This window comes from Ceratotherium simum, chromosome 35, assembly GCF_057802395.1.
Source record: "Ceratotherium simum simum isolate JZ-2026a chromosome 35, ASM5780239v1, whole genome shotgun sequence".
NCBI classification, from domain to species: domain Eukaryota; kingdom Metazoa; phylum Chordata; class Mammalia; order Perissodactyla; family Rhinocerotidae; genus Ceratotherium; species Ceratotherium simum.
In genome coordinates, this window is record NC_141934.1 from 15,538,761 (window position 1) to 15,551,485 (window position 12,725).

Genomic DNA, 12,725 nt, shown 5'->3' on the forward strand with positions numbered 1-12,725 from the left:
TGTAGACAGCCTGGCCTAATGTGACCAAATGTTCTCCATCTGCAGTTTACCTCACCCCCTTTTTCTTCTGGTTCCCTCTTTTTACCTTCTGCCCTTCCTAACTTCCTTACTCTGCTCCTTTTTTTAACACAGCCTGGGCCATTCTTCCACCTGTTCTCTTTTGCTAAGAAAGCCTGTCACTCTTTAGCTGCTATATTTCCCCCTCTCTTCCTTAAGACCCACTTCTCAGAACCTCCCTTTCTCCTTAGAACCCCCTTCGCTTCAGAACCCCCCTTCTCTTCAGAACCCCCTTCTCTTCAGAACCCCCCTTCTCCACAGAACCCCCTTCTCCACAGAAACCCCTTCTCCTCAAAACTCCCCTCTCCACAGAACCCTCTTCTCCTCAAAACCCCCTTCTCCACAGAACCCCCTTCTCCACAGAACCCCCCTTCTCCACAGGACCTCCCCTTCTCCTCAGAACCCCCTTCTCTTCAGAACCTCCTTCTCCTCACACCCCCCTTCTCCCCAGAACCCTCTTCTCCTCAAAACCCCCCTTCTCCACAGAACCTCCCCTTCTCCTCAGAACCCCCCAGCTGCCTTCCCTGCTTCCTTCCCTGATCCCTCTCTGGGGGTGCGCTTCTGCGTTATTCCAAAGGCTTTTGCTGGGCCACCTTTTTTACTCCGAGATACCTAGGTCAGTTTATCTACTTGTGTGACCTCTTTTATCACTTGTGTTTTGGCAGCTCCTAAATTTGTATTTCTACCCTTGACGTGGATTCTATTGTCCAGATTCTTCCGGTCTGCACGCCAGCAAAGACCCAACTCATTTCCTTCTCACTCTCTCTTCGTGGCCTCCTCTATTGTCTGCTCTCTCTGTTATTGTCCCCTCTCTTCTCTTGGCCTTTGTGGAATCATGAGCATTTGTGCAGCACTTTCAGATTTAGGAAACGTTTTCATGTGCTTCATCATTTTTTATGTGATCCAGAAAACAACCCTTTGGGGTGGGTGGTGGTTTTCCCTGTTTGACAGATGAGGAAGCTAAACTAAAGCTCAGGGGACTTAGAGGAAGGGGACACACCCAGTGTCACCACAGATAATGATGCAAGAGCTTGACCTAGGTCTTCTGGCGCCCAACCTATTCTCTTTTTGGTACTTCGTACTGGAAATCTTAAGGCGGAGATGAGAAATCACAGGTTGGGTTTGGCTTGCAGACCTGTGTTGCTTGGCCTTCATAGTATTTACAAATATTCCAAAGTTGTTGCCAACATTTAAAGCATCAGGAGATTGTACCTAGAAATCCATATGTCATTTCTTTTGAAAAATCAGAGTTGGCCACACTGGACGCCCATCCTCCATGGCACCGCTTGGCTGACCTCAACAGCTCCAGCCCTCGCAGTGGCCCCCTCTGTTGCCTGAAGTGGGCCTTGCTCCCTTGTGTGTATTTCTACCTGGCCCCACTGTGGGAGATTCTAAGAATGCCATCTCTCTGCCCTATATTTACAGCAAACACACAGGTGCCAGGTTTAGAGGGTTTCTTGAACTGCAGTCTCTAAGTTAGATTTGACTTTTGACCACTAGAAGTGCTTAGCTATGTGTGGAGTCTGGATCTTTGTTCATGTTGCAGGAGATTGCCTCCTCACCTGTCTCCCCGCCTCACCCTCCACCTTTAAGATCTCAGCTGCAGCCACCTTCTTGAGAAGGCTTTTTTCCAGTTAAAACCAGCCAACCTCTTGGCCCTCCCACTTCAGTATAACTTCACAGATCTATGTGAATTGGGCTTCTTTCCTTTTGTCTCCCCCTCTGCCCTGTAAGCCCCTTGAAGACAGGGATCTTATCTGCCTTTCAAGTGTCTCTAACTGCCATGTACAGCTCCGTTCTCTCTGTGGTTTCTTAATAAATATTTGATGGTGGTTGATGATTAAATGGGTATGAACTGTGGACACGCACTATGATGCCGAACCTCCAGCAAACCACTTCCTCTGCCGGAGAATCTGAGTGAAGAACTTTCTGGTTTCCAGGTGGGGAGGCAGCATGGTGTCACAGATAGAACACGGGCTCCGCCATCAGCCACTCCTGGGTCTGTATCGGTGTTGTCACTTACTGTGTGACCTCAGCAGGCCAGTTTACACCCTGAGCATCAGTCCCCTCATCTATGAAACAGACGCATTTCCTAAAATACTTTAAAGTGCTCAATAAATGGTAACGATTATCATTATTATTCATCCTTGGAATAATCTAGACATTACTCTGGGGGTTTGGCTTTCTCTGCCACCCTCTCTACTTCATGTATCTGCAGCCTGTGTTTGCTGTGGCCTTGGTGGTGGGCATTTAGAGCACATGAGCCTGGTTGACCAGTCAGCTGGGCCTGGGAGAGGGATCTGACTTCAGACATCTCCCAGGAGAATGTGATTTGTGCCTCTTCATGGCCCTGTGGGGTAGAGAGTGTGTGGGGCTCTGCTCTGCAGGTGAAATGGTCATACCATAGTGCTGGTGGGGTTAGGTTGGATTTTGGTTATGTGATGTTTAATTTCCCCTGACCCTCTTTGGTGGCTTTGAGGAGGAAGTGGCTGGGGGAGAGGTTGCTCAGTGGCTTGGTTTATACTAATCGCTCATCTAACATCAACATTTGAGAGCTGCTGCAGAGAGCCACTCTCAGATCCGCTTCTAGTTAGGCATTGGGCTTCTCCCAGAACCCTCAGGCCTTCCTCTGGTCAAGGCAGGCCGTGAAGCATACTCCGTGACATCTACGAAGCCTCACAGGATGGGCCTGGCCAGTGAGGCTCCTAGTAGCAGTCGAAAAGGGAGAGTGGTTTTCTGTATTGTGACCTGTGGTTTTTTTCAGTTGAGTGGGCGTTGCCATTAGCTAGAAGCTGGCCCAGTGATGGGGCTGCTCTGCCTGCCTCTGTAACCTTTTAAGGGCAGTTGACCTGTTGGGTCAGCCATGGGCCTCACTGGGGGTTTGAAGTGGCTCAGAGTCCTGGCCAGGCTTTTTCTCACTGTTTCCAGGAACATTCCTCTTCCCTAGGTGGAAATGGGACTGTCCCATGGCCTGCACTTGGTTTTCTCCGAATTTGCTGTTTCCTCTGTGGGCTCCTGGCTTGGCTGGCCAGCAGTGGTGGTTTCTCATTGCTGGTGAGCTCCAGGACAGCCGAGTCAGCTGGCTCCTCCACGGTGGGCGTGCAGGAGCGGCTGCGGTGCCTGGAACACTCCATTCATGCCTTGGAGACCCGCCCTGGCTGTCCTCCTGAGTTTGTGGGTCGCGTGCTGCCTGTCTTGGCAAGTCCTCTGTCCCCGTGAGTGGATGTGCAGTTTCCTACCCCCTCTTTAGTGGTGTCAGCCTAGCTGCGTCTTCGGGGTGAGGTAGCTATTGGGGTAGCTGGGTGGCCTTGTTTCTTCCCTGCCTCACCACCTCAGATGGCCTCTTCGGCTGTGTCCTGGACTGTCCAAGAATTCCGGCCCCTTCTCTCTCTTCGGAAGTCGGCACTCGAAGTCTTTTTGCCTGGTCTGCTGGAGCCAGCCACGCCAGAAACAAGCTGGGGAAGAAGAGGAGTGTCACCTGGAGGTGGTTGTCATGGCTTCCTGTTGTCCCTTGTGGTCATCTGCTTCCAAACATCCTGTTTGTGCCCCTAGAGCAGCAGGAACTGACCTGGAGACAGCTGTTATCTGTCTGACCTTGGACAGAGGCATGGGGGCCAGGGGTGTCACAGTCTGTCTGCCCCAGGGGTACCTTGGTTTGCTGGTCACCGGCTGTTGGTAGCGTTGGCTGGTAGCAGCTCCTTTTGGCGTCGCTGACTTGGGCTTCATCCCAGCTCCGCCCTTTCTCTTCTCCCAGCTTCTGGTGCCTGTGAGATTTTTCCTCCGAATGTTCTGTTGGGTGTGGTCAGTCAGCACTCCCTTCTCTGGGGTTCTGGACCAGTTCAGTCTTAGACCCCCATGCTTCCAGAGCTGGAAGGAGCATTAGGATGTCACCTGCTCCTGTGGTTGGGGTCTCTGCCCATCACCTTCTTCAGTCAGAGCTGCCTGCTTTTTATCCATTTAGGTATTGGGCTTCCATCGAAGAGTGTAATTGCAGAAGAGGTTTTGTGGTTTATAAAAAATTTGAAAATAAAAATGTAAAGCATTTGAAAATCACTTATGAGGTTCAACTCACCCATTTTACAGATGGACACACTGAAGCCTGCTGAGGAGAAAGCACTTGCCTGGACACTTAGTAGCAGAGCAGGCTGTGCTTTTTCCTCTTTCTAGCCCTTTTTTGAGAATATCTGGGGTCCTAGTTTTCTTCGTTTCTAGAACTACACACCTGCCACAGTGTAGCCTCAAGCCCTTGTTTTTTTCTAGGGATCTTTTTCATGTCATTTTGTATCCAATATTGTTATTTACTTTTGTAAAAGTTTTTATATTAAAGAAGATACATGCTTACTGTAAAAAGAAAAAAAATAAGGAAGTGGAAGTCATTTCTTCCTTCCCCTACCAGGGGTAACTTGTTAATAGTTTGATATGTATCGTTCTCAGCCATTTTCTATATATTTATAAATATATAAGCATGCATATGATATACATACCCTCCATTGTTTCTTTTTAACTAAGATGAAATTCACATAATATAAAATTAACCATTTTAAGTGTACAATTCAGTGGTATTTAGTACATTCACAAGTTGTACAAACATCACCTCTATCTAGTTCCAGAACATTTTCATAACCCCCAAAGGAGTTCCCGTACCCATTAAGCGGTCTCTTCCCCTTACCCCTTCCCTCAGGCCCTGGCAACCAGTAATCTGCTTTCTGTCTCTACAGATTTGCCTATTCTGGACATTTTATATAAATGAAATCATACCATATGTGGCCTTTCATGTCTGGCTTCTTTCACCAAGGATAATGTTTTGGAGGTTCATCCATGTTGTAGCATGTGTCAGTACCTCATTCTTTTTTAAGGCTGAATAATATTCCATTGTATGGATAGACCACATTTTCTTTATCTATTCATTTGTTGATGGACGTTTGGGTTGTTTCCACCTTTTGGCTACTGTGAATAGAGCTGCTATGAACATTTGTGTTCAAGTATTTATTTGAATACTTGTTTTTAGTTCTTTTGGGTTTACATCTCTTTGTTGTTTTTATTTTTATTTATTTATTTATTTATTTATTTATTTATTTTTGTGAGTAAGATCAGCCCTGAGCTAACATCTGCCAATCCTCCTCTTTTTGCTGAGGAAGACTGGCCCTGGGCTAACATCCGTGGCCATCTTCCTCCACTTTATATGGGACGCCGCCACAGCATGGCCTGACAAACGGTGCGCCGGTGCGTGCCCGGGATCCGAACCCCGGGCCGCTGCAGTGGAGTGTGTGCTACGCCACCGGGCCGGCCCTCTTTGTTGTTTTTAAAGTTTTTTTTTCTATGTTGTTGTAAATGTCTGTTAAAAGAACTAATTATATTTATGTTCTTTTTAATATTTAACTGTTTTTTTACTGATTATCAATGTTGTACATGTTCATTGTAGAAAATTTGAAAACTACAGAGATGCACAAAGAAGGAAATGATGAAAACTTATGGAGATAATCATCCAGAGATAACCACAATTCATATTTTAATGCAATTCTATAACAGCTTTTCAGTGCATATATATTTACGTAATTGGAATAATAATTACCGGCGTTAATATAATGTTTGCTCTGTGCTAGGCACTGTTTTAAGTGCCTTACTTGCGTTAGCATATTTTTTCCTGGCAACAACCCTACGAAATAGGTATTTTTATAGATGTGGACACTGAGGCACAGAGAGGGTAAGTGGCTTGCCTGTGGTGAATTGCTGGTAAGTGCCCACACCAGGATTGGAATCCGGAGACTTCTGTAGTCCACTGTGTCCCATGCAGCCCCTTTGATTACACTGGTTCCCACTCAGTGATGCCACTGAGTGCCACTGGAGAGGGAGGAGGAGAGGGGATGAGCGGGTGTGTGTTTGTGTGTGTATTTCATGTATGTGGATCAGGGTGTGCTTGGGAGTGTAGTAATTGAGAAAATGATCAACCAGCTGTATGAGGGGGGTGTTGAACACTGATCCCACCCAGATTTATCAGGGACTGAAAACCACTGCGAAGTGTGGTGTGAGCTGACGTGCCTCCCTCCCCTCCAGGGGAGGTCTGTGGGCCCAGCAAAAGGAAGGGAGCCCTTCCTGCTCTGTGGCCGCCACCCTCAACCCCCTCTGCTTCAGTGAGCGAAGGCCTGGGGTCCCTCCTCTTCCTCAGACCAGCGTTCCATGGGCCCTCTGTCCTCCTGCTCTTCAACTCTTAGATTATTTGCTTGTATCTTCCTCTGGTTTCCTTTTTTTTTTATAATTTTATTTATTTATTTATTTTGCCCCCAAAGCCCCAGCAGATAGTTGTACATCATAGTTGCACATCCTTCCAGTTGCTGTATGTGGGATGTGGCCTCAGCATGGCAGGAGAAGTGGTGCGTCGGTGCGCACCCGGGATCTGAACCCGGGCTACCAGCAGCGGAGCGCGCGCACTTAACTGCTAAGCCACGGGGCCGGCCCATCATTGAGTACTTTTTTAGCAGTCCATTTTACCCCCACTGTTGGTTTATTTAGCTAGTCTTATTCGTTTGCTTTTTTTAGCAGTTTTTCTACAGTTTACAGGTTTAACTTATCACAGTCTACCCTCAGACCATACTAAACCATTTCATGTATAACATAAGAACCTTACAATGCCATATTTCCATTTCCTCCCATCCTTTGTGTTATTATTGTCATAAATTTTACGTCTCCATATATTATAAAACCCACCCTATATTGTTAGTCTTTTATATTTACCCACAAATTTACTATTTCTGGCACTCTTTGTTCCTTTGTAAAAAGGGCCTTTTAAAGTCTAAAGAAATTAGCAAAAATGTTTACAAAACATTATAGTTTTCCTTCCTCTCCCTTTCAGTTTCTCTTCCAAAAACTTGTCTTCCTCTTTCTTTCCCTGCCCGTGGAACTTCCCTCAGCATCGCTAATCTTCTCGGCATGCTCTGGGGTTCATCTCCTCTGCAGCTCAGTCATGATAATCAGTGATGCTATCAGCTGCTCCAGGATACAGAGCCCCACGGCTGGTGTTGCTAACACATTCCAGCGGTGATGGTTCAGAAATGGTTCAGAAATCCGCACATTCCAGCTCACGTCTCCTGCCCGCTCTGCCCCCTGGGGAGAGGTGTGACAAGATCCGAGGACGCTGGGCCTGCTGTGCTTCCTGTTCCTTCTTGCCCTTAGCTTGGTAATACCTGCCGCCCTCCTCTAGCACCAAATGAAAGTGCCTCCCAGTCCCAGGTCCTGACTGCCTGGGTACCCAGACTGCCTCCCAGCGGCCTCACTCCTGTGAGCCAGCCCACCTCACCAGCTTGCCCTCCCCCTCCCACAGAGGAAGCCAGACAGGCCACACAGTGAGTTTAAACCTTAAGTACCCACAAGGGGCTGCTGTGCTGCGGCCACAAAGGCTTGTGGAGTGTTCTTTAATTTTTTTTTTTTAAGGGTAGGCGTGGTGCCTGTTGGGGAGAGTTGGTGGTAACTAGATCACAGTACATGGAAATTTCCTGCGATAGGAGAGTGGGGAGGGCTTGGGCTCTGTGCTCATGTGTTGCTGGCCCCCATCGTGCTTTACATGTAGTGAACACTTTTGAAGGGCCTGGAGGTGGCACGGACTGGAGTGGTGAGGCAGGTGCCTGCAGCACATGGGCTTGGCGAGGGTTGTTCGTTCATTTGTTCGGTGGTCATCCATGGAGCACCTATTATGTGCTGGGCTCTGCTCGATGCAAGGAAGTGAAGGTGGATAAAGACACACTCCCTGCCTTCCATGAGCTGTCACAGGCTGGTGGGACATAGGCACTTAGGCAGACAGTTCCTACCAGTTCTATATGTGCTTTCATAGGGGAAGTGCACAGTGCTTTGGGAACTCAAAGGAGAGAGGCCTCGAACCCTGTGCAGGGAATGTGGTCAGGGAGGGCTTCCTGGAGGAAATGGTACCCTAAGCTGACTCTTTGTCTTGCATTTACTTTAATTGGAATCTTGACATTAAGAAAAGCCCCAAACCTTCATCCTTTATATAGATAGATGGCTATTCCATAATAAGATCTGGGAATCTCACAGAAGAGGCCCCTAGCATAAAAACCACACATTCCCTTTTTTTTAGATAAGGAAGGTGGATCCTTTTTATCCTCATGTTGCAGAAGAGGAAACTGAACTGTGATGAGTTTCAAAGGATAAGGAAGGATTTAGCCTGGTAAAGAGGACAGGAGGGTAGTCTAGGCAGAGGGAACAGCCGGTGCAAAGGCTGGGAGGGAGGAGGCTTTTGTGTGTGTACTAAGTTCATCGGCTAGGATCTGGCACTTTGTGTCCTCCCAATGGAATCTTACAAACTAATCAAACTCAGCCTGAGCCACAAGTCCAAGGACAGTTGCTGGCCTTGGCTTCCTCCGCGGAATGACCTTTTGGGGTGGCCTTGGTATGGCAGCTGAGTTAGGGCTGGCCTCCGGGGCTTCTGTTATCCTCCCGTGCAAATTCTTCCTGGCCTCAGCTGGGGTGGGGCCCTGGCCAGTTCTGAAGGGCATTTCCACGAGAGTTTGGGGCCCGAGATTGTGTCCTGGGCCCGCCAGCCCCAGTAGTGAGCCCGTGTGCTTGTGTGGCAGGAAGGACCTGGTTCCTGTGATAACACGCTTGGCCGAGCCCCTCTTCCGGAGGGCGGCTATCGGGGGACATAGTTGGTTTTGTATTTGGATTTCAGGGGCGGACTTCAGCCCTGAGAGAGTGGGCTGAGGGAGGGAATCCGTGCTATTCCTGAGTGCTCTGAGAATTCCCAGAGCAGGCTGCATGCGATTTACAGCTTCCCCCAAGGCTGGGCTGGGAGAGCTACTTGTTTTCAGAGGAAGAGCGAACTGGAGTGGCAGCCCTGTATCATTTCCCAAATTGCTACTTTCTGGGCCCCTGAGAGATTTATAGGTGACTTGGCTAGGGGAAAAGAAGGGCCCTCGGGCCGGCTCGGGTAGCCACGTGGCTTTGCCTGTCCTCGATTACTGCCCTTGTCACCCTGACCCTCCCATGCACCTTCTTCCCTGCTCCTCCTCCCATCTTCCCTATCTCATCTGATGGATGTTCCATCCCTCCCGCAGGAAACAAATGTGGGAGGCATCCTGCACTCCTCCTTTTCTCCATAGCCACTCAATTCCCAGTTCTTGTTGATTTTACCTAGTTTTATTTAGAGCATTGTGACTTTGGTCTTCCTCAGCTCGAGCCCCACCTCCCTCTGTCTCTCCTGCACGCATTGCCTGAGTGATGTGAATGCAAGCCTGGTCCTGCCCTCCCTGTCGACAGCCTTCCGTGGCTTGCCCTTGTAAGTCCAGATTCTGCAGCAGGCCCTGAGTCCTCGACTCCTCTTCCACCAAGCTGGGACTTGTACTCTGAGCTCCAGCCCCCTCTGTCTGCCAGGCTGTTTCTCATCTCTGCCTCTGTTCCTTCTTCTGCCCAGAAAGCCCCTCCTGCCCTCTCACCCTGGCCCCAATATGACAGTCTCATACTAGTTGGCACTCCCTGGGGACAGACACTGTATTTTGGTCTCCCCTGTGCCCAGCATGGCGTTTGTGGATGCTGTCAGGGCCACCACTGGTAAAGATGAGGCAGCATCCAGGGAGAGGGATAGAAGGCCTGGAGGCGGCGGGTGGACACATACACGGAGCTCGCCCTTTTTCAAGGATAGCCTTGGTTACCCAAGTGAGGCTGTGCGTGCCCGCTTTGTGCCTCCTGAGTGGTGGCAGCTTTGCTGGAGAGGAGTGTGTGTGCTGCCTGATTCAGTGCCCAGCAGGGCCCATTCTGGAAATTCCAGTCACCTGGGATTGAGACGAAGACGAGGCTGCCTCAAGCGATCAGACTTGCCTTCAGAGGATCCAGCAGTGAGTTGAGAGGTGCAGGGTGGCCACTGTCAGCCCTCCTCCTGGGCAGTGGCTTCACCATTGTGGATCCTCAGGACCATGAACACTATGAACTGTCTCCCCAGAGTAGTGCCATAGGGGCATGCACACGACGTTTTGTGTGTAATTTCAGGCGGTCTGCACATTCCCTGGAGGGTCATCTGTGCATGCTGGGTTCAGACCCCTGGTGTAAGGTTGAGTTCCCTTGCTATGGGGGCTCTCCGCCTCCCTTGCCCTGGAAAGGGGAACGAGGAATCCTTTTGCCTGATGAGTGGGGAGCTGAACTGAGTCAGCAGAAGGAGGGGGGATTGCAGAACCGGGTGCTGGCTGCAATGCGCAGGCAGGCGCTTGTCATGCCAGACACTTAGGGCCTCTGGAATAAGTCCAGGGTAGCCTGTGTCCATGCTGCTCCAAAGGCTGAAACCTCTGGCGAGTTAGGAGTTAGAGACCTCAGACGTGCAGCAGGGACTGCCCCGGCCCATTCCTGGACTCCGTTCTCAGAGCTTGGATTGTCGGGAGCAGACAGCACTGTGGGGCTGGGAGGTTGGCCTTTGGACGGGGCTCCCAGGAGGACCAGCAGCTCCCTTCCTTCTGTTGGCCTTGTGCACTGAGCTCCCCATGCCTTGAGACTGGGGCCTCTGGTTGCTCCCACTTGGCGAGTCTTTGAACTTGGGAATGGCTTTGAAGCCAGGGAGAGAGATCAGTTTGGGGCCCTGTACAAGCCTGTCGACTTGTTAACCAAGATCTCCTTGTTGGCAGAGACCAGTGATCCGGTCCTGGTATATTAACAGATGGATCTGGGGGGCAGTGCGGTAGGGTCGGGCTGCCCGCCTGACACCTTTCAGAGCACCGTCTCTGCAGTTGCTTGTAGCTGGTGGTGCTGGATGCTCTCTCACCCCTGCTTAGTCAGGGATGTCGGGTTTGTGGGTGGGACAGCTACTCAGCCCCCGTCTGTCACCTGGCATCACCTGGTGTCACCAGGTGAGGTAGGCACTAATGATATGAACGGGTGGTGTGCTTGTGATACGCCAGGCCTGCTTTATGTTCTTTATGTTACCTGTTCCTCCAGATGGCTCGAGCGAGGCTTGGAAATTCCACAATCCCCATGATGTTAGAGGCTGTTATTAGGCCCATTCGATAGATGAGGGAACTGAGCTCAAAGAGGTGTTGTGCTAGCAAGTGGCAGAGCTGAGACTTAGACCTCAGTTGTTCAACTATAGAACCCACACTACAGTGTGTTGCAAACTCACATCCTACTGAGGCTGGGCAGGGGTTGTGAACAGATGAAGTGGGCCAAAAAGAAAGGGAGCTCGATTTCATGCTGCAGCCACTGGTTGCCCTGCAGGGAAGTAGACTAGTATTCGTAGCTCTCCTGACTGCTCCTGGGAAGCCGAAATCCTGGCTTTCATGTGAAATCTCTCGATTTCTTAAGACTAACTCAGATTTCTTAAAAAGCACAAACATCCCTGTAGGGAGTGGGGTTCAGCCTGCAGGCCTTGGGCTGGTGGTCTCTGCTGTATTCTGTGTTGCTTCCCTTACCCCCTGGTCCTGCTGCCCCTAGAATTCCCTCTGGAAGGAAAAGGGTCAGAGTTCATTGCTGAAAGAGATCTTGGAAGATTCTCGGGGCCAACCCTTAGTCATTTATGATTCCTATTTCACCAAAAAGATGGTAGGTGTGGAAAGGTAAGGAACTGTAGAATCTACACGCAAGAGTCCATGCTTATGGGCCTGAGCAGTCAGGGCTCTGCCCACCAGCTGCTGGGCGCCTATTTCCCAGCCCCAGAGGCCGCTGGCACTTCCTGCTGTCTGCCACTCCACACTAAGCTGCCCTGGGCTCCGAGGCTGGCACAGCCCCTGGTCTTCCCTCGGAGGACCTGGGCACTGAGGGAAGGCCGTGGCTGCTCTTGCCTGGGTTTTGAAGTTTGTTCCTCTCACATGGAAACTGGAGTCACTGTTCATAGTGAGATTTGAGTCCTCTCATCCCAGCTCCTACCTCAACTAGGTGTGGGGTAAGACGATGATGGAGTGGGGCCAGGCACCTCCACCCAAGGGACGGTGCCCTTGGAGGAGGACATCACCGTTTGGGGCACAACAAGGAGGGGTTGTGGCGACAGAGACTTGCGCTTTTAAAAAGGAGAAACAAGTGCTGTCGGAGAGGGCAGTTAGAGGGCGGTGCTTGGTCAGCTTGCTGACTTCCTGGGCGACCACTTCCTGTCCAGGCAGGGGGACAGGCAGCAGCCCCAAGGGGCAGTTTTCTTCAGATCAGAGGTTGCCAAGTTAACCACGAGGCTCCCTGATTTTCCATACAATTGTCTGGGGGCAGAGCACAGGATTTCTCATCCCTGCTGTCCTGGGGAAGTTTTTTTTTTTTAATTTTATTTATTTATGTATTTTATTTTTTCCCCCAAAGCCCCAGTAGATAGTTGTATGTCATAGCTGCACATCCTTCTAGTTGCTGTATGTGGGACACGGCCTCAGCATGGCCGGAGAAGTGGTGCGTCGGTGCGCGCCTGGGATCCGAACCCGGGCCGCCAGCAGCGGAGCGCGTGCACCTAACCGCTAAGCCACCGGGCCGGCCCCCTTGGGAAGTTTAGACCAGGAGCGTCCAGGGCAGCCGCACCCCCCAGGGCGCAGCACACCACTGGGCACAGAGCATGCGCCGTGAGTGTGGAATGATGGGGTTCAATGCTCCTGACATGCTGGCCTGCCCCCTGCCCCGGATGGCTCTTCTCCTTGGCACCTCAGAGTGAGGAAACCTTTCCTGCAAACACTGCTGAATCTAGCATCCAGTGGAACGAGTGACATAAATGG